The sequence below is a fragment of the Danio rerio genome, chromosome 11 (genome assembly GCF_052040795.2).
Source record: "Danio rerio strain M-AB ecotype USA chromosome 11, GRCz13ab, whole genome shotgun sequence".
NCBI classification, from domain to species: domain Eukaryota; kingdom Metazoa; phylum Chordata; class Actinopteri; order Cypriniformes; family Danionidae; genus Danio; species Danio rerio.
The window spans coordinates 21920001-21944172 of NC_141031.1; the positions used below are offsets into that span (position 1 = coordinate 21920001).

At 36.7% G+C, this 24172-nt stretch overlaps 1 protein-coding gene across 4 annotated transcripts in view; it reads left to right on the forward strand.

The window, feature by feature from the left end:
• Positions 1–24172, forward strand: part of prickle2b (prickle homolog 2b) — a 211650-nt gene that overhangs the window by 159127 nt on the left and 28351 nt on the right. The window contains exon 1 of one of the 4 annotated variants that reach the window (XM_087271907.1): positions 17399–17846. The exons of 2 other annotated variants lie outside the window; for them this stretch is intronic. The gene's annotated coding sequence lies outside the window, so the exon portion shown is untranslated. 4 annotated transcript variants of the gene reach the window in all.

A 24172-nucleotide genomic window follows, 5' to 3' on the forward strand; every position in this document is an offset into this window, starting at 1 on the left:
GGCGCTTAATGATATCAAAGATAGCTGACGATGCAAGAGAAGTGTTGTTGGTCTAGCCAGGATGCTGTTAGAATATAAAACAATGTCCTTGCCTTTTTAACATAATTGTAATGTTTTCTTCTCTTCTGCCAGCTCATGCTGCTTGCTGTTATTCTACGTTAGCAAGTGCATTTGTATTATTGTACAAGACATGTAATGGTAAAAGTGCTTGTTATCAAACATGTGTCAACAGAACACACATGCTAGCTGTTATGCTACTGACCTCTGGCCTGAAGATGGTAATTCACGATAAGCTTGATGAAAACAGACACAGTGCCCTTTTCTCCTGTTGCCTTGTGTTTTTGACACTGACCGTTGCATTTCTTTGTGTTTATGAGTTCAAATTCAGGGCACGATAGCTAGAGTTCAGCACAAACGAACAAAATGGGATAATTATGTCATATCCTCTGACTTGTTACGCCCGCACAGTGACGAATCGCCGGAAGGGGTGACAGATGCAGCATTTGTCGGATTGGTCTCTCGGCACCAGCCGTGAATGATAAAATAGAGTGATTACATATTCCAGCCACAAGCTAAATGGTTTTAACATTTTAATCAGTAATTACATCAAGTCAAGAGCCGCTGGGGTGCAGACAAGCTGGATTGAATTTTTCATTATGCTACATGGTGTTGTTATTCATTAGGATTGTGATTTTTAAACTGAAATCTTTCGAAGTAAAAGCTCAGTCAAACACTTATTAATGACGCCTTTAAGTGTAGCAGTGTTTCTTTCAATGTTCCAGTACATTTGCCTATTAGATTCAGTGTTTTAAATGGCTCTTTTTTGTTTAGTGAAAGTGTGCTATTTATGTCCCTTCTTCGCCCACATGCTGGGGGTTTAAGAAACAGCTCTGATATGGCACAGCAGAATTACAGCCTACCTTCTCTCAGGCGTCCGTAGAGGGAACTGTGAGTTATTTCAGATTTCAATGACTTTCACCCAGCAATTAGCAGGGATAGAAAATAGCTCTGAAAAGGCAGGTGTGTTACATCAGAATGTGAGTTTGGGGTTTTAAGACACTTAAAACCATAGTTCATCCAAAAAATAAATCTTTCATCATATACTCACCTTCATGTTTTGAAGAAAATCAGTTTTTTTTCTTTCTTTTGAAAACAGAAGTAGAAAATTTGAAGAATAGAGTCTATCATTCCTGTTTACTTATATAATATGAAAGAAATAAAGTCAATAGGGATCATGAACACATTCTTTAAAAATAGGTTCTTTTGTTATTCAGCAGATGACAGAAATATCTGAACATTTGACATTTTTATGACAAGGTCTAGCTATTTTAAAGAGAAACAATTTACTCATCCACAAGCCATTCTACAGTATGTGTACACTACGTGACAAAAGTCTTGTCGCCTATCCAAGTTTTAGGAACAACAACTTAACTTCTAGTTGATAATTTAGTATCAGAAGTGGCTTATATAGAAGGCAAAGGCCTCTAGATTACGCTTATTTTACCAAAATAAAACATGGTCATATAATCAGCTTGATTGATTTCTTAGACAGAAGTTTTGTCACTTATCAGAAATAATGTACAGTATAGAATATAAAGTCATGGTGCAGTGGAAATAGATTTAATATTGTGTATGACTCTCATGAGCTTGGACAACTGCATCCACACATCTCTGCAGTGACTCAAATAACTTACTAATAAAGGCATCTGGAATGGCAAAGAAAGCGTTTTTGCAGGTCCCCCAAAGGTTCTTTGAATTCATCTTCAATGGCTCCTCCTTCAATAATGTTGATGTCTGGTGACTGGGCTGGCCAATCCTGGAGCACCTTGACCTTCTTTGCTTTCAGGAACTTTGATGTGGAGGCTGAAGTTTAAGAAGAAGCTATCCTGCTGAAGAATTTGCCCTCTCCTGTGGTTTGTAATGTAATTGGCAGCACAAATGTCTTCATGCCTCAGGCTGTTGATGTTGCCATCCACTCTGCAGACCTCTCACATGCCCCCATACTGAATGTAACCCTAAACCGTGATTTTTCCTTCAACAAACTTGACTAATTTCGAGAATCTTGGGTCCATGCGAGTATCAATAAGTCTTCTGCAGTATTTGTGATTATTGGGATGTAGTTCAACAGATGGTTCATTGGAAAACTCTACCTTCTGCCACTTTTCCAAATAATCAACTAAGTCAAGATATAATTTGTTGCTCTTACAACTGGGATTGATGACAAGACTTTTGTCTGGTAGTGTACAAGTCTTTCTTCTTTCACTCCCAGTTTTGTAATTGCAATGGATTGTGCCCATGTTTTAAAGCTCCAAAAAGTGCATTTGTCTATTTCAAAAGTTCTGTAATCCATATAACTACAACGAGTTGATGTAAGCCTTCTAAAGTAAATGGATGGTTTGTGGTAAGTAAACTTTCTCAGTTGTAATGGCTTCTAGCAACATACGTTTACAAGAGAGTTGAGTTACAACCTATGGACCAAACTTGGACACCATTCATGGTTATTACAAAACTGTTAAATGCCAGGATATTATTTGAAATGTCTTTAATAGCATGAGAGCAATTTGTGGGATAAGTAATTTTTTAGCTTAACTTTTAAGTGTTAGTTTGATATAAGTAACAATCTGTTACTAAAAGTACAATTCTTCTGAAAGTCTAGCAGCTCTGGATCTCACAGCCACCCCAGAATAATCTCCATATTTAATCATTGGCAGCTTGCTTAAGGAGACTGCGGAGATTTGGAGCGGCTCCAGTCAATGCCATTGTGTGGCAGACGGGCTGTTTTCCATATGTGGATCAGATCTGGCCTGACAATTCCCACAGTGCCTCGGTCTCTTCCTGCTAAGTAAGGAAAATTAGCAAAGACAAAGGAGGGTTTAATTCCAAGACTAAGAGGTTTGGGGAGCGTGTGCTACTCCAATCTAGCCCCTGTGCTCTGATCCGTCTTTGGGACGTCCTGTACAGAGAAGCTTCTGTGTGTGACACTCAGAAACAAGCACACTTCATTTAAGTGAGAAGATATGTGTGAAATGGACCAGGACCTGCAGTTTAACACCCAACCTTCTCCATGTCCAAGTGTCCCTCACACATACACACGCACAAACACTCCATCCCCCATCTTTCGCAGTTCAAATAAACACACCAAAATGGTGTGTGTGCGAGTATGTGTGTGTGTTTGTGTGCTCCGCTTTCTGCCTGCTGCCTGGGCCATTAATTCCATGTAGGGTGTAACGTTCTTCTTGAATTCATATGAGGGAAATGTAAATAAGCAGAGACCACAGGGTGAGATTTAGAGAGATGAGGACTGTTGAAGTGCAGAGAGAATTTATGGAGCCAATATGAGAGAATAAAGTCATCTTTCTTTCTCGCTCTCTTTAGGTCCTGATTTATTACCTTGCTCATTTTTCATGTATTTCTACTTTTTAACTGTTGCATTCACTACTCTTTACGAGAAGTGCCATGGGATTTTTAATGACCACAGAGAGTCAGGACCTTGGTTTAACGTCTCATCCGAAAGACGGTGCCCACTCACAGTATAGTGTTCCTTTCACTTTACTGGGGCATTAGGACTAACACAGACCACAGATTGAGCGCCCCCTGCTGGCCTCACTAACACCACTTCCAACAGCAACCTAGTATTTATTTATTTGCTTTATTTTGTATGTGGTCTCCCATCTAGCTACTACTAATCAGGCTCAGCCCTGCTTAGCTTCAGTGAGTAACCGGTCTTGGGCTGCAAGGTGATATGGCTGTGGCCATATAGGTGAATTGTATGATCTAAACTGGCTATAGCGTGTATGTTTGTGAATGAGAGACTGGATGGGTTTCCAAGCATTGTGCTGGGTTGTGGCTGGAAGGACATCCGCTGCTTAAAATATATATCAGAGTATTGGTCAGTTTATTCTGCTGTGGTGACCCCTGGTAAATCAGGGATTAAGCCAAAGGTAATTTAATGAATATATTTCAATTATGTCATTTATAATGCTTTATGATAGTTAAGCTACAATTCCCTTTTGACACTGCTCTCTGATTGATGGAATTTTTTACAGCATCATGGGTAATGTAGTTTTTTTTAAAGCAAAAAAATGCTATTGATATTTATCAATGCTATTAAGCAATACTGTTTCTCACAATAAGTCTGTCTTTATGGTCAGTTATTGTTCTGAATACTTTAAGGGGCACCTAGTTTAACCCTTTTTAAAGATTTAATATTAATATTATTTATAATTATTATTATTATTATGGTATTAATATTATACTTCTGAATGTGAATTGTGATTTGAGTCAGTTCAAATCACAATTCAGATTTTTTTATTATAATGTGTTAAAAAGTGTCATTTTGGGGGGGTGTACGCAGGTCGCTGTTTTAGGAGTGTATTGCTTCAAATGAAAATTAGTTTTGACTTCCCACATAACTTAACAAGGGGGCGGAGCCAAGAGCTCCCCCGCTTTGTGTATGGCAACAGACCGGCAGGCAGAGAGAAGCAACATGAGTGAGAGGACCAGCAGTCAGCCGTACATGTATGACTCGGACACAGACCAAGCAGACTACAAAATCCCTTGTGTCTTTGTATAGTTTTACAGCCAACTGTGTGATAGTTTAAAGTTTCGAGCTTGTACACCGAGACTAATAACCATGCACACTGAATTAACTTTGACTGAGGCTATAACTAAAGGGTGTCACACACCGGATGGGTCGGACAGCTTCCGACTTGCGGCACCAGTGTGTGTACCCTGATAGAAACCTATGTTTAGAATTCTAAAATGCATGGTGCTGCGTGGTGCGATGCTGTCCGGCACTTCTAGTGTGCGACCTGCTTAAGGCAAGTTTGTTATTTCCAATGGAGAGGCACGCACATGAGGCAACGCGCTCGCACTTTACAGCTGCACTTAGTTAAGATGACGGAGCTTCTGTGACCGAGGGAAATGCAAACAGCTGAAGTTTAAGAAAGATGCAATGGAAAGTACATGTTTGCAATCCCACCTAAAGTTACAAACAATGACGCCAATGAGAGCTATCATGTTGTGAATGTTGATCTTGTTTTGAACCCAATAAGCCTTGCATCTAAAAATAGAGCAAGGTTGTTTCTTTGGTGACATTGCTTTGACTCACACGTGAAAAAAAATGATGGACGTGAAACAACAAACTGAGGATATGGTAATGCGCGCCTGTCTATCAATATTGGTGGGCAGGGGGACCGCACTCATACGTCAAGTTGCGGTTGATCTCAAAACCGCTCTAATTGGTCCACCGTTTTTATGTTGTTAAATTGAAAACAAAGGACTGTGTGTGTTTATATCATCCCAATATGACGGTCTATACAATATACCCACACCATACGTCTGTCCAAACAGCTTAAAAAGTAGATTTTTTACCATAGGTGCCCTTTAATGGATAGGGATATCATTTAAACAGCATCCATTTGTATCTTTTGAACATTATACATGTAAAACTGCCATTATTGATCTATGAAAGGATTCAAAAGTACTACCCAAACAGTATAAAAATGACTGAGCAGATAAAGCAACCCTCTACAGAACAGCCCTCTGGCTTTTTTATTTGGAATAGTTTATTATCAGATTGAACTTTAAATGCACTTTTCAGCTTTCGATTTGTGCCTTTCAACCCTATAATTGTCAAAGAGTGACACGCTATTTAACGTGCTATCTTCTCCATTCTCTAATCTTTTAGCATCTATAATTTAATTAGCCCATTTTCCACCATGTCCCATGCTTGTTTCCCTATCTTGCGGATTTCTAGCAGTAACACAAATGAATTTCATTTTCCCTTCACGGTTTAACAGCTGTTTAATGATAAAGTCTCCTCCCTAATATGTCAATCCTAAAACTTCTTCTATTTTAATAGCAGCCAGAGCTTTTATTCTCCTCTAATAGATTGTTGTCCATTTCTGGGTGAAGTCCAAATATAATGGACCCTCGTGTTCTTGTTTTTCCACTGCTGGCCTTTGAAATCTCAAAGGTGCAAGGCTAGTCCAGAGGTAATATATCTCTTTTAAAGACAAACTGTTGAAAGTTAGTCCTGACACAGTTTGTCCATAAGAAGGAAGTGTAGGTAAAGCATTTATGGCTGAGAGGTCAGACGTCTCTGGTAATATATTCACCAGATGGGTGATGAAACCAACCTATTAATCTGACAAGTTAAATAATTTTTAAAAAAGTCCAGTGGCTTTTTAAAATGTGCTTGAGAGCTTTAAGGTGCTGTATTATAATGACACAAGGTTATCAGTCATGAAGTGGAGTATAAGTGTGACTCAGTTGGAGTTTCTGTTTTCTGCCAAAATGTTTCCAAACAAACCTAACGTGGACATTTATCTTACCGTTTCTCTCCAACTTACTCTCTTCCGGACATGTCAAGCTCATATCTCAGTCCTTGCTCTGTGTAAATGACTGTTCGCTGGCTGCTGCAGTCTCCCCAAACTAAATATTTAAACAGGGAATACTTGCTCACCCGTTTATTTAACTTTAAAGTTTAACTCGCTGCTTTAGAATGATCTTGAGGGCAAGCTAGAACAGTTTCCTCAGTGATTTCTTCACATTATTAGGTATAATTATTCAAATATTCACTTTTGGTTCTGTTTTATAAGTCGTTACGCTTAGGTGTGTTTTGATTATACATGAACATAAGCAAATATATAATTGACAACTATAATCATTCAGATGCCATTGTAGAATTAAGAACACATCTGAGATTATAATAAGTGACTTTTCCATAAAACATGGCCAGTACTGTACCTTCATATATTGGACTAATTTCTGCCTTCAGCACTGTCTTAATTCTTCATGGCACTTTGATGCCATTCCTTTAAATTTTCAGTCTATATTGACTTGAAAGCATCACATGGTTGCTTCAGATTTGTCGGCTGCACATCCATAATGCAAATCCCAGCATCCCAAAGGTGCTCTGATGCATTTAGATCTGGTGGCTGTGGAGGCCATTTGAGTTAAGTGAAGTTGGTGTCATGTTGGAGAAACCAGTTTGAAATCATTTGAGCCAGTAGGTCCTGGTAGATCAGTAGTTTCTGAAATACTCAGACTAGCCTGTATAGAATCAACAACCACTTTAAATCACCTTTCTTCTTCACTCTGATTCTTGGTTTGAACTTAAGCAGACCTCTTTGATCATGTCTGCATGCCTAAAATGCTAAAGCCCTGCAAAGTTTCAAAGCTCAACATGTTTAATAAAATAAGTTATTGTCCTCCAAAATAAAAAAAATATTCTGAATTACTGAAACAAGTCAGTATTTTCACTCTTACTTACTGCACAAACGTTTCTAACAAGTCTTCCTAATGCAAACCTATGCCTCTTGCTTGAATTTTTGCAGTAAAATCAATGCTTCATTGTATACAGATGCTGAGAAAGCCTCTGGAGCTAATACTTAAATATCATAATAGGCATTTTGACTTAAATGGAAGTGATTGACCAATCATAAAAGGCTTGGCCATCTGACTAATCAGAGCAGAGTAGACTCTCTGGAAGGCGGGGTTTTAAGAGGCCAGGGGCCTCATGTACGAAGACTTGCGTGGAAATCTTACTAAAACATTGCATACGCACAAAGCTGTAAATGTGCGTACGCAGAAAAAAATTCAGATGTATGAAACACTGCGTACGCCGAATCTCACATTCACACTCTTATTCTTTTGTACATCCGAATGAACTTGAAACTGAGCGCAACATGCACGAGCACAAAACCCCTCCTTGCCTCCTCCCCCATATGAATATGCTAATGACTATGCTAATGGTAAAACCCAACGAAAAAGCAATGGCAAAAGCAAGCAAAAAGAGAAACTTTGAACAGAATGTGAATTGGAGGTGCTCCCTTCGGAGGTAGACCGGAGAAAAGTGGTCTAATTTGCAAGTTTTTTTCTCCGGAATTAACAACAAAAGAAAAAAATAGAGTGGGAGAGTTTAGCTGATGCGGTTAACACAGATGGGTCTGAACATCGCACTGAGTGAATTAAAGAAGAAATAGTGTAGTTTATAAATGTAAACTGTTGCAGTATACTTAACAGTCTCAGTGGCGCAGCTTGTTAGACACATGTCATCATGTTTTGACACGTTCGAGCGTGAACTCGGTTCGAATCCAGCGTCTGATGAACTCTTTCTTCTTTTTTCCCCCCGCTACATATCAGATTTTGCCAACTTTTTATCACGAGAAAGACAGGTAGGAATCATTAATAAGTCTGTGCATCATATTATATTTTCACATTTATTGAATGGAAATGTTTCTGATTCACGTATGCAAATTCATCTTCAGATAGTGTCTTTATAGCAATGTGCGAGCAGTAGATAGCTCAGATTACATTTGGAAAACAGGCTACCGCTGCAAATTGCGCTTTAATGTTTAGCTGGTCAACTACGTGGTATGGAAACCTTATATACCTGCTAGATGAACCTGTCTCATACAGCTGCCATTGCAAGGCTCAAAGACACTTTGTAGAGTGCAATTTAACACAACTGCCTCTAGGAGTCGCCAATGGAAATAAAACAGACACGCACAAAAAATGTGCGTACGCCAGCCAGAAAGCTGCCGTGAAGCTGCGCACATTCCACCATTCAGTTCATTGTTAGTAAATCCAAATGTGAGCGATTCTGAGCGTGAAACCTGGCGTACGCAAAGTTTTTGTGCGTACGCAGCATTGATACATGAGGCCCCTGGTCAATGAACTAACCATTTCTGACCCTGGTAAAAAAAAGAGCTGATGCTGAAATGTAGATTAACAATTTCTAACAATTATATTGTGCTTTTCTAGACACTCAAAGCGCTTTACACATTGGGGGAACCTCCTCATCCACACCTGGGGCCTCATGTACGAAGACTTGCGTGGAAATCTTACTAAAACATTGCGTACGCACAAAGCTGTAAATGTGCGTACGCAGAAAAAAATTCAGATGTATGAAACACTGCGTACGCCGAATCTCACGCATATTCTTTTGTACATCTGAATGAACGTGAAACTGAGCGCAACATGCACGAGCACAAAACCCCTCCCTGCCTCCTCCCCCGTATGAATATGCTAATGACTATGCTAATGTCAAAACCCAACGAAAAAGCAATGGCAAAAGCAAGCAAAAAGAGAAACTTTGAACAGAATGTGAAATGGAGGTGCTGCTTTCGGAGGTAGACCGGAGAAAAGCGGTGTTATTTGCAAGTTTGTTCGGCGGAATTAACAACAAAAGAAAAAAATAGAGTGGGAGAGTTTAGCTGATACGGTTAACACAGTTGGGTCTGAACATCGCACTGAGTGCATTTAAAAAAGAAATAGTGTGGTTTATATCTGTAAAATGTTGCAGTACCCTTCGCAGTCTCAGTGGCGCACCTCATAAGAAGCATGTGATCATGTACTGACACGTTCGAGCATAAACTCGGCTCGAATCCAGCGTCTGATGAATTCATTCTTCTTTTTTTTCCCCGCTACATATCAGATTTTGCCCACTATTTATCACGAGAAAGACAAGTAGGAATCATCAATAAGTTTGTGCATCATATTTTATTTGCACATTTATTGAATGGAAATGTTTCTGATTCACGCATGCAAATTTATCTTCACATAGTGTCTTTATAGCAATGTGCGTGCAGTAGATAGCTCAGATTACATTGGGAAAACAGGCGACCGCTGCAAATTGTGCTTTAATGTTTAGCTGGTCAACTGTATGGTATGGAAATCTTACATACCTACTATATGAACCCGTCTCATACAGACGCCATTGCAAGGATCAGACACTTTGTAGAGAATAATTTAACACAACTGCCTCTAGGAGTCGCCAATGGAAATAAAACAGACACGCACAAAAAATGTGCGTACGCCTGCCAGAAAGCTGCCGTGAACCTGCGCAAATTCCCACGTTCAGTTCATTGTTAGTAAATCCAAACGTGAGCGATTCTGAGCGTGAAACCTGGCGTACGCAAAGTTTTTGTGCGTACGCAGCGTTGATACATGAGGCCCCAGGATGATGCGATGTCAGCCATATTGCCCCAGACCGCACACCAGCTGATTGCTTTTTTCAAAAGACATCCTGGGATTTTTAACAATTCAGGACCTCGGTTTAATAGTCCCTTTCACTATACTGGGGCACGATGACCCACACAGACTACAGGTTGAGTACCCCCTGTTGGCCTCACTACACCACTTCCGGCAGCAACCTAGCTTTACCATGTGGTCTACCATCCAGGTACTTAGCTTCAGTTAGCGACCATGTGAGAGCTGCAGAGAGCTAGCTACCGGCAAGTTTGAGATCAATCTTGTGTTTTATGAACTTGGATGTAAATAGACGTATTAAAAAGGACACAAAAACACTTTTGTAATAGTTTTGAATAATAATTTACATTAAAAAAAAACATTTCTTCTAAAGGTCTGATAACATTTCTTTTAGACAAAACTGATTAGAATAACAAATGTTTTCATTTGATGGGATTGAAAATAAGGATTATTCCACCATATATGTTGTTTTCTTAACCCGTTTAAAGTTAAAATTGGCATTGATATGAAATACCAATTGATGTTGCTATTGAATATGACAAATTTATATAAATATGTCTGAAAACCAGGCAGCTTTTTTTATTTTTTATATAAAATTTGATGGTTTTGGAACACATGACTATAAATCGCAGATCAACAAAACAATTAATTTTCTGATGGCTTTTTTTTGTATGAGGGAAGCGTACACTTAAGCCGGCTTTAAGGATTTCTCTTTCTTGGCTGCAGTGTGCCAATTTAATAGCATATAGTTCTTAACCTTATCAAAAAGACCACTGGCAAGACCCTCTCCTGTGTATTTTGTGTGAAATAACATGACTGTGCTGTGGGATGTAACACCTACAGCTTTCTCTGAGTGGATCTTCTCTAGTACTGAATGAATGGGCTCAGGAAGGTGATGTAAGACCCTTTAAGAGTCACTGACCGAGCCCCCTCACATTGTTCTGACTGAAAGCACATGTTTATATTGGTCCATATGATTGCTATGTGCAAGAGAAATGTTTAGAGCAGATGAATCATCAGTTTGGTCCGAATGCTTAAGTGTATTTTTAGACACTTTATTGTTCCTTCTTAAAAACAAGCCAAGTGCTGTATTAAATGTACAGTGTAATAATAGTTCATGTGTCATGTTTCATCGCCACTTGTAACTCGGTAGAAAACTTACAGTCAAAGCAAATGCCCCAGTTTTAGGTTGAGTCAGGAACATGCATGTGGAGGGCTCAGAAAACTTCCCATCGTGCTCTACAGCTGCTATCCTCCCTTTAATCTGATGCACTGATGGATGTGGCACAGCAGCACTTCCGTACAGTGAAGAGCCCTTTCAGAGTGGAAGAAGTAGGGCAGAAATAGCCAGCCAATCTACAAGGTCATGGAGGCGCTCAGGGTCCCAGTGCAGCATTGGATGGCTTAATGTATTACGCAGCTTGTCGTTCTTTTCCTCTCTTTGCCTGTACAGGCTTTGAATAGTTAACGAAACTCTAAAGCAAACTGAAACACACACACACACACACACACACACACAAATAAACAATTTAAAGGGATAGTTCACCCAAATATAAAAGATTAAGATGAAAGATAAAACAATTAATGAAGAGTATTGTAGGCATATGCGATATATTGGTGGCCAAATTGGTAAGACGGAAAATTACCGGGAATTATCTGGAAAGAGATTATGTGTAAACAGGCCCTTTTTAAAAATACCTTTTTGAAAATACTGGTAAATTAACTAGGTTAATTAACCTAGTTAAGTATTTAAATTCCACATTAAGCTGTATAGAAGTGTCTTGAAAAACATCTAGTCAAATATTATTTACTGTCATCGTGGCAAAGATAAAATAATTCAGTTATTAGAAATGAGTTAAACAGAAATTGGAGAAAAAACAAAAACAGGGGGGGCTAATAATTCTGATTGCAACTGTATATGGGTTAAATTTAAACAAACAAATTCAGAAATGTTTGTTAAAATTTAGCCCAAATTAATTGTTTACAACCACTTAACCTAAAAAATTTAGTAAATGCAAGGAATAATCTTTGAATCATTTTTTTCAGTGTGCACTGTGTGAACACAGAAGGAAAACTTTGGATGTCTCTAAGACAAAAGCAGCTGCATGAATGCTAAAGCTTTAAATAAAAGTGAAAACATCAACAAATGTGTTATTATATTATATTTTATTATATTATATTTATACAAGCGCAACCGTTAAAGGCAATTTCTGATTAATGATGTTAGAATTTACTGCTATTTTGCAATGGATGTGTGAATGGTCTTTTTCGGAAAAATGTCAGATAGTCTTTGTCTATGTGAGCAGCGCTTTTTTAAATTAATCGGTAAAGTTCTGAAAATTTTCAGGATGTATCAGTATCACTGTTTGAAAGGGGCTACTGTTTTTTATGTTATCAAGAAGTTCAAGTTGTTTTCTCTACTTGTTTGCTTTTTGTTAAAAAATAATGTTACATTTTTTTTTTTGTTTTTTGTTAATTACTTATTTACTAGATATAAAGACTTATTAGTTCTCAATAGCTACTATCACATTAAGTGATAAAAAAAATGTACAGGAAATGTACAACTTTTGAAGTTTAACCTTCATTGTCACTTTCATTGACACATTTAGTAGTTTGAAATTATATTTGGTCTGGGTTTAGTCATATCAATAATTGAAACATATTATGCAATATATTCTTAAAATGTCAATAACACCAGTATTAAAGTGATGAGTACAATTAACATTTAAAGTGTCCTATAACTCAATTAAAAAAATAGAAATAAATGGAAAACGCTTGTAAATCATCAAATATTAATTAATAGATATGTTTTATTTGTTTTTTTTTCATCTAAATGGCACATGTGTGTGTGTGTGCGTGTGTGTGTGTGTGTGTGTGTGTGTCATAAATAATGTTTATTTCCTTGCACAGACCAATATTTTCTCCTTATAAGACCTGTATGTATTCTATGCAGTGACATATTATTATTTATTTTCATACTCTCAAACAGACCTAATCTATTGTTATGACTTTCATTTTATGAATCACCAAGGTCAACAATTTTAGCTGCAAATCTGTTCTGCTGAAGAATAAAAAATATCAGACAGCAAAATTGTAAGTTTTTAAAGCTATATAACTTTTGAGAACATACATAGAACATACATTTTTGCACATAATTCAATCTGACGAATCATTAAAATAAAGTTCAGGACTGCTTGAAAAGCTGTCCAAAGACATGGATTACAATGATATCAGCATAATCAAAAAATTGGTAGCATAACTTTTATGATAACTTGCTTTATGATTCCTCGAAGCTCATTCCCCTGATGGAATTTGGTTATCTCATCCTGAGGTCGCACCAAAAAAAGAGACGTAAGCATTCCTCACCAATCAGCTGTTGAGCTTTACAGCTGCTCGAGTGTTGACTTAGAATGATGGCTATCAGCATTTTTTGCTCAGGAAAGGGGGGCGTGGTGGTGCTTTCATGATAATAAACCAACATCTATTTTAGTGTAGCTCTGGGTTTTAATTCAAACAACTGCTACTATGAAGAAGGGTTATTATTGTATATTATTGTATTATTATTATTATTGTATTGAAGTCATTTTAACCTCATTGATTAACATTTAGTAGTTTTGTAGTTCTTCAGAAGTGAATTAGTTTTTCTTTATGAATATTTAGTGTTTTGGCCAATTTTTTTGTTTGTTAATTTTATATTTTCTTTTTGTTTCAGTTAATGTTAATAAAAAGTTAAGTTAAAGATCTTTTTTATTTTAGTTTTAGTTAATCATAATTCTGGCCAATAGCTGAATGGGAGACCACATGGGAAAACTAGGTTGCTGTTTGAAGTGGTGTTAGAGAGGCCAACACGGGGGTACTCAGTCTGCGGTCTGTGTGAGTCCTAATGCCCCAGTATAGTGAAGGTGACACTATGCTGTCAGTGAGCGGCATCTTTTAAATGAGATGTTAAACGGAGGTCCTCACTCTCTGTTGCACTTCTCGTAAAGAGTACGGGTCTAACCCCGGTCTCCAGGCCAAATTCCCTTCATTGGCCCCTTAACCATTAGGGCCCCCCAATCATCCCTATCCACCGAATTGGCTCTATTACTGTCTCTCCACTCCAACTATAGCTGGTGTGTGGTGAGCACCCTGGCACCGTTGTCCTGTGGCTGCCGTCACATCATCCAAGTGGATGCTGCACACTGGTGGTGGTGTGGAGAGACCCCGCTCATGATTTTGAAGAATTTTGGGTGTATATTTACATTAGTAAGCCTTTTAAAACTAATAATAAAATTAACAAAACATTTCAGTTAATTGAAAGAACTTCTTCAAGGTATGTAACAATAAACATAAACAAGAAATAAAAATACTAAAGATTTTTGAGAATATGTTTTAATTAAATAATTAACAAAAAGATTTATTTGCAACATGAATAAAGCCTTTAATCGTGAATATAATTCAAACTATGACAGAGATTAACCCCTTGCTTTCAGCTACACTGGGTCCATGCAGATTTGTATTGTACTCATTTGATGTCAAGAATACAGTGGTTTAGCACACACACACCTATAAGCAGGATCATAAAAGAAGCCACTCATCCACATGATCTGGGGGCAGTGGCTGTTGGAGATCCATAGAAGCGCAGGCTTGTGTCAGTGTGTGTTAACTCTAAAGCCTAAAGCTCTGGGGCAGGCGGGGGTAAATGATACTACTGTGTGTTTGTAGTAGTTTGATTCAGGCTGGCATAGTACATGACAAGCACGGGCCAATAAGAGATGCCCATCCACACGGACAATTCAAACCACTTGGAGGTTAAAAAGGCAGCTGCATTCAAATAGATTTATAGACGTTTTATTAAGTAATTTAACCACTCTTTTTTTCCTTCTTTGTTGTGACCTGGTGTTGGGAGAAAGCTTTTGATATCAGTATTGATTTACTCAACCAGGCGTAGCTCATGCTGCTAAGCATCGTCTATGAACGATTTGTGGTGGTCTTTGACTCACCATGAGATTTCAGATTAGGGGAGAGTAGGGTGAAATGTGTCAGTGGGTAAATTGATGTTTCTTTTAACCTTGCAAACAATACTGGAATAATGGCTGATGTTAAAGGCAAGGTTCGCTCAAATATTAGTAGTAATTTTCAGAAACTCTAAAAATAACAGAGAAATGCTAAAATGTATTATTAAAGATCTTTTTGTTATGAAAATACTTTTAACGTATTCAGTGAAAAGAGTTTCTGAATACTATTCACATTATGAAAAATACTCTAATGTATGTGTTAATGTTCACTTCAACATCAGTTTATTCAGTTTTTTTTTTCAATTTATTTCTTTTTAAAGGAACTGAGTTATTTGTGTTTACTAACAGTTGTATGTCTGTTAACTTAGGCTAAAATATAAATAAATAAAGTAACAAATGTAATTCTTAATGTTAAACAATGCTGATTAATCAGTCTTTTTGGGATTTTGTGAAATCGGTGCTTCTTTTGATTTAAAAATAGGAAACTTTTACAAGATTACACAAGTACAAGAATTTAAACAAATAATTCTTTAAGTTTAAATAAATCCATCACAAAATCAGTCATTTTATACCACAAATACATATAAAAAATGCCCCTGCAAAGTCCTGGAGGGACTGGTTAATGCTTTAATACTTCACTAAACCCAGTGGAGCTTATTGTAAAGTGTTGCCATGAAACCGAAACAGAAAAACGAAAATAACGTGCACTCCAATAAGTTTATGCAATAAAATAAATGAATAAATCTCATCTTCATAAGTTTTGTCACGTGATTAAATGTTCTATGTTTATATTAGGCGCAGTGATTAGCACAGCAAGAAGGTCGCTGGTTCGAGTCTTGGCTGGGTCAGTTGCCATTTCTGTGTGGAGTTTGGTTTCCCCCACAGTCCAAAGACATGCACTATAGGTGAATTAAAAGAACTAAGTTGGCTGTAGTCTATGTGTGTGAATGTGAGATTGTATGAGTGTTTCCCAGTACTGTGTTAAAGCTGGAAGGGCATCCGCTGTGTAAAACATATGTGGTATAAGGAAAATGAATTAATGTTTGTATTAATAATATTAATAACTATTATTTATCATTTTAAATAAAAATTATAGTAATAAAAATAAGTCGAAAGAAAGTCGAAAGTCATGTTTTTGGCCAAGTATGGAGACCCATACTTGGAATTTGTGCTCTGCATTTAATCCAAGTGAACACACACAGCAGTGAACACCATGAACACAACCCTGGAGCAGTTATAGGAATACTATGTGTCCAAAAAAAATAAGTCATTACAGGAAAATTATAAACAATTTAATTATAAATTAAATAAAATTAGGGCTTTCCCAGAGATGGGTTGCAGGTGGAAGGGCATTCGCTGCGTAAAAGATATGCTGGATAAGTTGGCAGTTCATTCCACTGTGGCGACCCCTGATTAATACGGGATTAAACTGAAAAGAAAATGAATGTAAGAATGAATAATAGTAATAATACTATCATTACTTATTTATTAAAGTTCTTTGAAATAATTAAGCTAGTTTGACCTACATCTTTTTTCTTTTTGTGCATTAGTAATATACAAATACAGCAAAAACAGGTAACCAACAAAATTTCCAAGAAAAATTTAAATTAATAATTTATAATTAATAAAAAACACAAAACAAACAAACAAAAAACAAAACAAATGGAAGATAAGACGCTAAAAACAGATTCATTATAGCTTACAATAGACAGAGCTTTTGAATTTTTATTTTACAGTTTTAAGAGACTTCATTAACAGAATAAGTTTGTTGACAAACACCTTGTATAAAGGAGGGGATTGTGAAAGTCTACATTTGTGGATAAAGAATTTACCATTCAAAATAATAAAACTGTTAATTTTTATCACCCTTTTCAAAATAACAAAAAAAAATTTTTTTTGCATTAAATGGTATCTCTTTATTGCAGAATAATCAGAAATCAGTCTTTCCAAAATAACTGCAAACTGACAATCAACAAATAAGTGACATAAGGATTCCTCGCTGTTTTACAAAATGAACATTCTTTCTCGATGTCTGATTAATATATTAAGTAAAGTGCTAATTACGTGTTTAGGTTTGTCACACATAATAGTCTCCAATTTATAAACACAGCAGCCCCTCTGTACGTCTCCATATTATTTACACATAAACAGTATTCTTTACCCTGCTCCCTTTTTCTCTTTATTCCCTGTGAAATGCGTGTATTGCCTCGGGTCTTTACAGTTAAGGAAAGTGACTGATTTGCATGTAAATGATTCCAACAACACCAGCTATTCGCGTCGCTAATTAAACTAATGTAGAGACGGTGACTTGCTGACATCACGGACGCTCATTAACATTCACAAGCTCGAGTGGGCAGAGCGAACACAAGAGAGTCACTGAGCGGTTCACTGAGCTTCCACAGCCTGCTATTGACGAGGAGAGGAAGAAGCGCAGGCTGTTTATGGCTTTACTGCTGGATAAACCACGGAGAGTCACGCTGGATCTGCGGGGACCCTGGCGTTTTTATACATGCTTTATCAAAAGTATCAGAGCTTGAGACATGCCTTTCAAGGAACATACCTTTGCGCGGACTAGAATGCTGGCGGTCAGGAGCGCTTGACAAAGACTTGCGGGTTGAATCGTTGCGAGCGCTTGTTTGTGGAGAAGTGAAAGTGCGCCAAATGAACGCTTTTTGCGGTGGAAATGTGTAGCGCGTGCTTTGGTCGATCCACGACGAGCGACACCGCACTCTCTCGTCTTCATTTACGGTAAAAGGTGAGTGTTTGTGGCTCTTTTGTTAGTTTAATCGGGTTTGCGGTTTGAACTCTGCGTGGTGACTTTCTTTTCGTGCGCTGCGTGATGTGGTCGAGGAGGTTTTTCGAGAAAGTTGACCTATGAGCTTGGTTTTATAGCTACATCAAACGCACATACTTTATGTACAGTTTAGTTTATTCGAGAGTAACTTAGTCGTTTTTCGTTGCTTTTACTTCTATAAATGTTTGATTTGATCTAATAAAAGTGCAAAAATGACTGTGAAAGACGCGGGATTTGATACAAGTTTTCACTATAACTATCTTGTATCTAGTCATTGCTCGTTGACCTGAAATGTCAATCGGATTAAGTCTTTATTTGGTGTTGTTTTGCTGGATTAACACATTAAAAGACAACGTTTAGAATAATGCCAAGAAGAAAAAGAAAGCCATTGCAGCTGATTTTGGATATAGGCTTTGTTTATTTAAGCTTTTTTTTTTTTTTTTTACCTCAAGTAGCCTACATTCGCATTGCTTTTGATTCGCATTGCTTATGGATATTGTATAAATACATCATATTTTGTTTTTATATATATATATTTAAGTGGGTTCTTGGGTCATAAATTCACTCATTAAACCGAGTAATCTTCTGCTTCAGAAACTAGAGTCAGGAATTGAATATGATAATGCCATGATGCAATGATTTCTCTGCAGTTTTTAATGAGCTTTCTAATTCTATGAAAATTTACATGCCAGTTATAACTATGGTGACAGATAAAAAAAAAATCTATAGTAATGAGTAAGGGATACTGTACATTCAGCCGGTTGTTATCGCAGAATAAAGCCAGGCAGGCATATCAGAAGCCCTACACAAAGCAAGGGTAATAATAGCAATACGATTCATTTTTGTATTCCAACCACAAGTGGACAATAATGCACAAGTGTAAAGAGGATCCAAAATGCCAAACACTGACCTAATTCTTAAACATTGTGGGTTGACGTTTTCTATCCAAAGAGAATGTGCCTTTGGCTGCCTGAAATTGTAAGTGTGAACATGAAAAATGTCAAGGAGGGTTCAAACATTGTTTTGCAGCTATTGTTCTTCATACAATATCCTGTCTTATCTGTTCAAGCTCATGCAAACTGCACTTAATTTGCTAAATGAGATTGAAGAGTCTTGATAAAATAAGAAAAGTGGCTAAAAGTGGACAAAGATGGATTTAAACACAACATAGTCGTGGATTTGTCTTGCTCATCTGATTGTGATATGACTGACTAAAACACATCTTAATACCAAGTGTTGGTCTTAGATTCATAGTTGTATTTTTGGTGTAATAACCTTTAGGATTTCACTGATGTGGTGTAAATGTCTTCAATGGTCAAATCGAAGTACAATTTCATTGTATGACAGTTTTGTCAAAGCAAACAAAACAGTTGGTTACATATTCAGCTGTCGAGGATGAAATGCAGTTACACAGTGACATGAAAATAACAGATTTTTTTTTAACCATTCATCGAAACCAGTTTGCAAAATGGCATGGACTTTCCATTACTGTTGAGAAGCTTCACTCACTTGCTGTCAATGGGAAGTTACTCCAGGCTGAATCCATCTTATTTTACAGCACTATTCCATTAGATCAATATCTGTTCCTCCTGCATCCCTCACCCGTTTAAAGCAGCCTCCATTAAACTGATTTCTTTTTCCTCAAATAATTGATTTATTCATCCGTCTAACTTCATACAGTAGTAGGTCATCGTTCACCATTCAATTACTTGTATCAGTATTTATATTATGGTAGCTTTTAACATCATGAAAGCTCAGAAATTTGAGTATTGAAGTTTTCCTGTGAATACAGCTGCCCTGTATTCTGTGTTATTGAAGCACAAACTAATTCAGTACCCCAAAACAATGCTTGAATATGAATTCAGTTAGCTGGCTTTTTGAAGAACGCCAATGTGTAATGTGGGAAAAGTATACAGAGTTGCAAATATACAAAAGCTAAGTGAGAATAGATGGTGAATTGGCTTTCAGTAGCACCCAGCTGTGACCAGCTTCTTCACTGTGTGTTGCCCTTTAAAAAAAAAGGTTGTTTAATTCATCCGGAATGATGCCATGGAAAAGCCTGGGAGCCTCATCTGAGACTGGAATTTCGCTAAAGCTACAGACTGTTATTTTAATTTCGAGTAGCATTCTTTTAAAATGGTTTGGTTTTAGTTAGATGTAGGAACCCTGGGTACAGCAGACCTCGTTTCTCACTTTTTTAAATGACAGCTTTATTAAACATGACAATGCCACTGTGTCTAGCCATAGGCTATTGTTAAAAAGAATTAGATGAGATTGTCTGATGATGGCACAGGCCTGGTTTTTAAGGGGATAAGTTTTCCTCGAGCTAACAATAAGTCCACATCTGTTGTTGTCTGAACAATTTAAAAATGCAATGATTAACCCACAATAAGCAATTGTCCGATCAGATCATAAATCACATTTACCCCGTTCCGCTTGGGCGCCTCAGGGGCATAACAACCTTCTGTGTCATCCCTAGATTACATTCCCAGTCTTCCATATTTGCAGTCTTGGACAAAACCTTTCCAAAGGCTCTCAGCGCATGCTTGTAGATCACATTGACCAGGTCTGAGCATGACATTTGTAATAAAATCAGCATGCATAGTTGCAACCCGGCATCCATTTTAATTCAAATCACATTTAGATGATTGGAAGAGCATTATCGATGGAGCGTGCAGTGGTGTTGAGCCTGGAATTTGCAGTCATGTGTGAAGCCTGTCAAAACGTGGAAGGAGTTTCATTCTATCCTTTACTGTGCGGTTGAGAAGGGAATTACGGTGACCTCATTTTAGTCCAGATCATTTATCTGGACCAGACCGGCATCTCCACGGAACTCTTTTTAAAGTCATCCCAGAAAACCCGCCACAGCTTAATAGGTTAATCCTTTTCAGATATGCTGCATGTATTATTGGTTATGATTGGTTAAAGTGTTATGGTTGAAGACTGCACTCACGAGTGAAATCTTTTTTTTTTTTTTTTTTTAATGAGTAGTTTTGCTCTACAGAATGTCTGAGCATTATCGCAGGCAGTGGATAAGTTTCTTAGTAGTGTTTGGTATTCACAGATAAACTGTTGGAGGGTTTTTTGTGTTCCTGTGAGTGTTCAATATTAATGCGAATTGCAAAGTTGCCACCCTCAAGTAATGCAGGTGAATTGTCCTTGCTCAAGGGTGTAGGAACTGTGGAGAGAGCAGCTGTGTGCCCTATATATAAGTCTTCTCTATATCACCTCATACAGAACCTCCAATCTAATGTCCGAGTCATTCATTTTGATTCCGAGAGATGCTTTTAAACAACTTTCAGTTTGTGCAAGTCTAAAAGCACTTTATCCATTTATAGATTGTTTTTGTTTCTTTCTCTTTAAATATTTATAATGAACTATTGTGTCCTATCCCAGTGTTTTCCAACATGCTCTTGACTTATTTGACTTCACTAATGCCAAGGAATGTCTTCCTTTTGAGTTATATTATCCTGGAGTGTCATTTGGCTCTGTTACGATAGAATGAAATTGGAATTGAATATCTTTTTTTCTTGTCTCTCTGAATGCATTGTAAGCTGAAGTCTCTGGTAATTAATGCCAGATTATTCCAATAATCTAACTGCAAGTTTGCATTGAAATATTAATCCATTAAATCCAGAATCTATGGATCTAATGAAGTCCCTGTTCTATTTTTTTCTTTTGAATAATAAACTGATTTGTTTGGAGTTACATTACAAGTTATAAGTTACAAAATGTTTTCCTACTTCTGTTGCAGTGCGACAATTGTTTGTTTGTCCTCAAGTTTTGGTCATTCTGCAGGCTATCATGGATAAATTTTCCCTGAGAGACCTAACAAAGAATTTGTTAAATAATCAAGTCCAGATGGGATGTTAACACAAAAGTGATTTTGCTTTGCACTCAGTATATGGTTTTGTCAAAGGAAAACCATGCTAAAACAACTGCTGTAAATAAGGACTGCATTAAGTAAATTTAGGATTTTTAAAAAAATTTATTAGGCAAGAACACATTACAATCATAAAGTAAGAATAAATACATTTAAAATATAGAAGATTTTATTTCAGATCAATGCATTCTGTTTATCGAAGAATGTATTTAAACCATTTCCATGATGTTTGTGAAACAAACCCAACAGCTTGTCCACCAGCTCATCTTCAGGTGGAGAAATGTGAGTTTGCGAGGGATCCAAAAAAGATGGCTTGCTTGCAAAGCACCGTCATGCAAGGTGATGTGCCAAATAGTCCATCTACAGTGAAGATATATACAAGTGCAAAACAAGCAAAAATCCAAACATACCAAACAAACAATAAACAGATAAATAAATCTGGAAAATATACTCCATATAAATCTACATAAATTATAACAACAGGTATCCACAACATAAGAGTTTGCTTGAGGCACCACAGTAGCAATCTTTTTTACGTGGATTCCTGTTGTTATTATTTTTGTTGATATTTGAAATATATATATTTTTCTGATTTTATTTTCCTGTTTATTGTTTCTTTGGTATTGTTTTTCTGTATTTTTGTTTGTTTTGCACTTGTATATACTTTCACTGTGAAGGGACTATTTGAACGTTTTGCCAAATCCCTAAATTTGAGATTTTGTTTCTTTCTTTTTTTTTTTTTTTGCTTTTATTAGGCAAGGAGAACACTTTAAAATCCTAAAGTGAGAAATACATTTACAATATAGAAGATTTGATTTCAGATATATGCTTTCTATTTATCAAAGAATGTATCCAAAACCATTTCCTTGATGTTTTAATGTTTATAAATGCAATTTAAAATTTGATAAAATAGAAAATTATGTTTATGGTTAGGGCCAGGTTTGGTTGTCTGAGTAGGTGTGGCTTAAGGTAGAAGGCATGTCTCAACAGTTTATTCATAAATGTAATTACAGAAAATAATTGCAAAATGTAATGTCATGTAGATAATATTTAAATACTTACCTATAATAACTTGTGTGTACATAAGTGCATTGTACCAAATAAATAATTGAACTGTAAGTACATAGTAAATAATGCCACTTAATAAAAAGTGGGTCTGAAAATGTTTTTTATTTTTGAAATTCTCATCATTCACTGTTAACAGTATTTTTCCCTAAACAGTTATTTTAATAAAATAAATCTAAGAATTATTATTTTTAAAATATAAACAAATAATTTAGACCCCAAACTCTTAATTTTTTGTGTATGGCAAAATAATTTTTTTTTTTAATTTAAATGGCCCTAGTTGAGAGCTAGGGCTGCACGATACTGGAAAAATCTGACATTGCTATATTTAAATTTTTTTTTTTTTGCAATAAATATTGCATTATGAATACAGTTTCACTAGATTTGTTTGAATTCTCTATTTGACTTTTTCTAGGGAGTCTAACAAGTATTTAGCTACAGAAATGGAATAATAACAATGCAAATCACTTAGGGGTTGCTTTGTTTCCAGTCCAAATATAAAAATATATAGATTTTTCTTAACACTTTCAAAAATAATTATTTAAAATTAAGTGAGATTTTCCTTAGCAAGCTAAAAAATCTGCCTATGGGGTAAGCAAAATAATTTTGTTTTAGGTTAAAGACAATGCAGACATTTGGACATTAAACAATAAAAAAACTATTCTAAGAAATGCCTTTTTTAAAAATAAAAATTATCACTATCATCTTCAGTGTATAAATAATTATTAAGATAATAATAATTCATCTTTGTTACACCTCCAAAAGTCATAATTTCTTGTGCCCAAATGTTTTAAACTTTCTTGAAATGCTCCATCACAGGCCTTAAAAACACAAGCAAATGGTAAACCTTAACTTTTATTATGGTTAATCTTGGCACTGACTCTAAAAATCCTATATTTTGTGGCTCCTGGTCAACTATGATCCAGACTTAATATTGTAAATCCTGCAATGTGATTATTGCGGATGCGCACATTAGCCGCATTTCCACTATCGGGCCGGTGCGAGCCAGGGCTTTTATCGGGCCAGGCCGGGCCAATCGCCCGGGAGGTTGAGTAATGAGGCGAAAATTATGTCGCGTTTCCACTGTCGGGCTAGTAGCTCGCAGTGCGTCACGCAAACACTGCCCCCAGAACGTCCCCCGAATCAAAACATCACACAACCCTCCCACTTCAGCGGGAATCAGGCAGATAAGGCACCCCATGGAATTATGACAAACAAAACCATTAAAATGAAGACAACCTAAACAAACAAATGACATGTTACTGTACAGCAGTACATTATATGTCTATACGCACAGACCTGTGTATTTCCATTCATTACATTTGTTTACTCACCGACTGTTGGCATTCTGCATCGAACGGAGGGACACAGCACAGTGAGCGCACCATCCATAATATAAAACCACAGAAATTCTCCGTTATAACTTGCTATGAAATG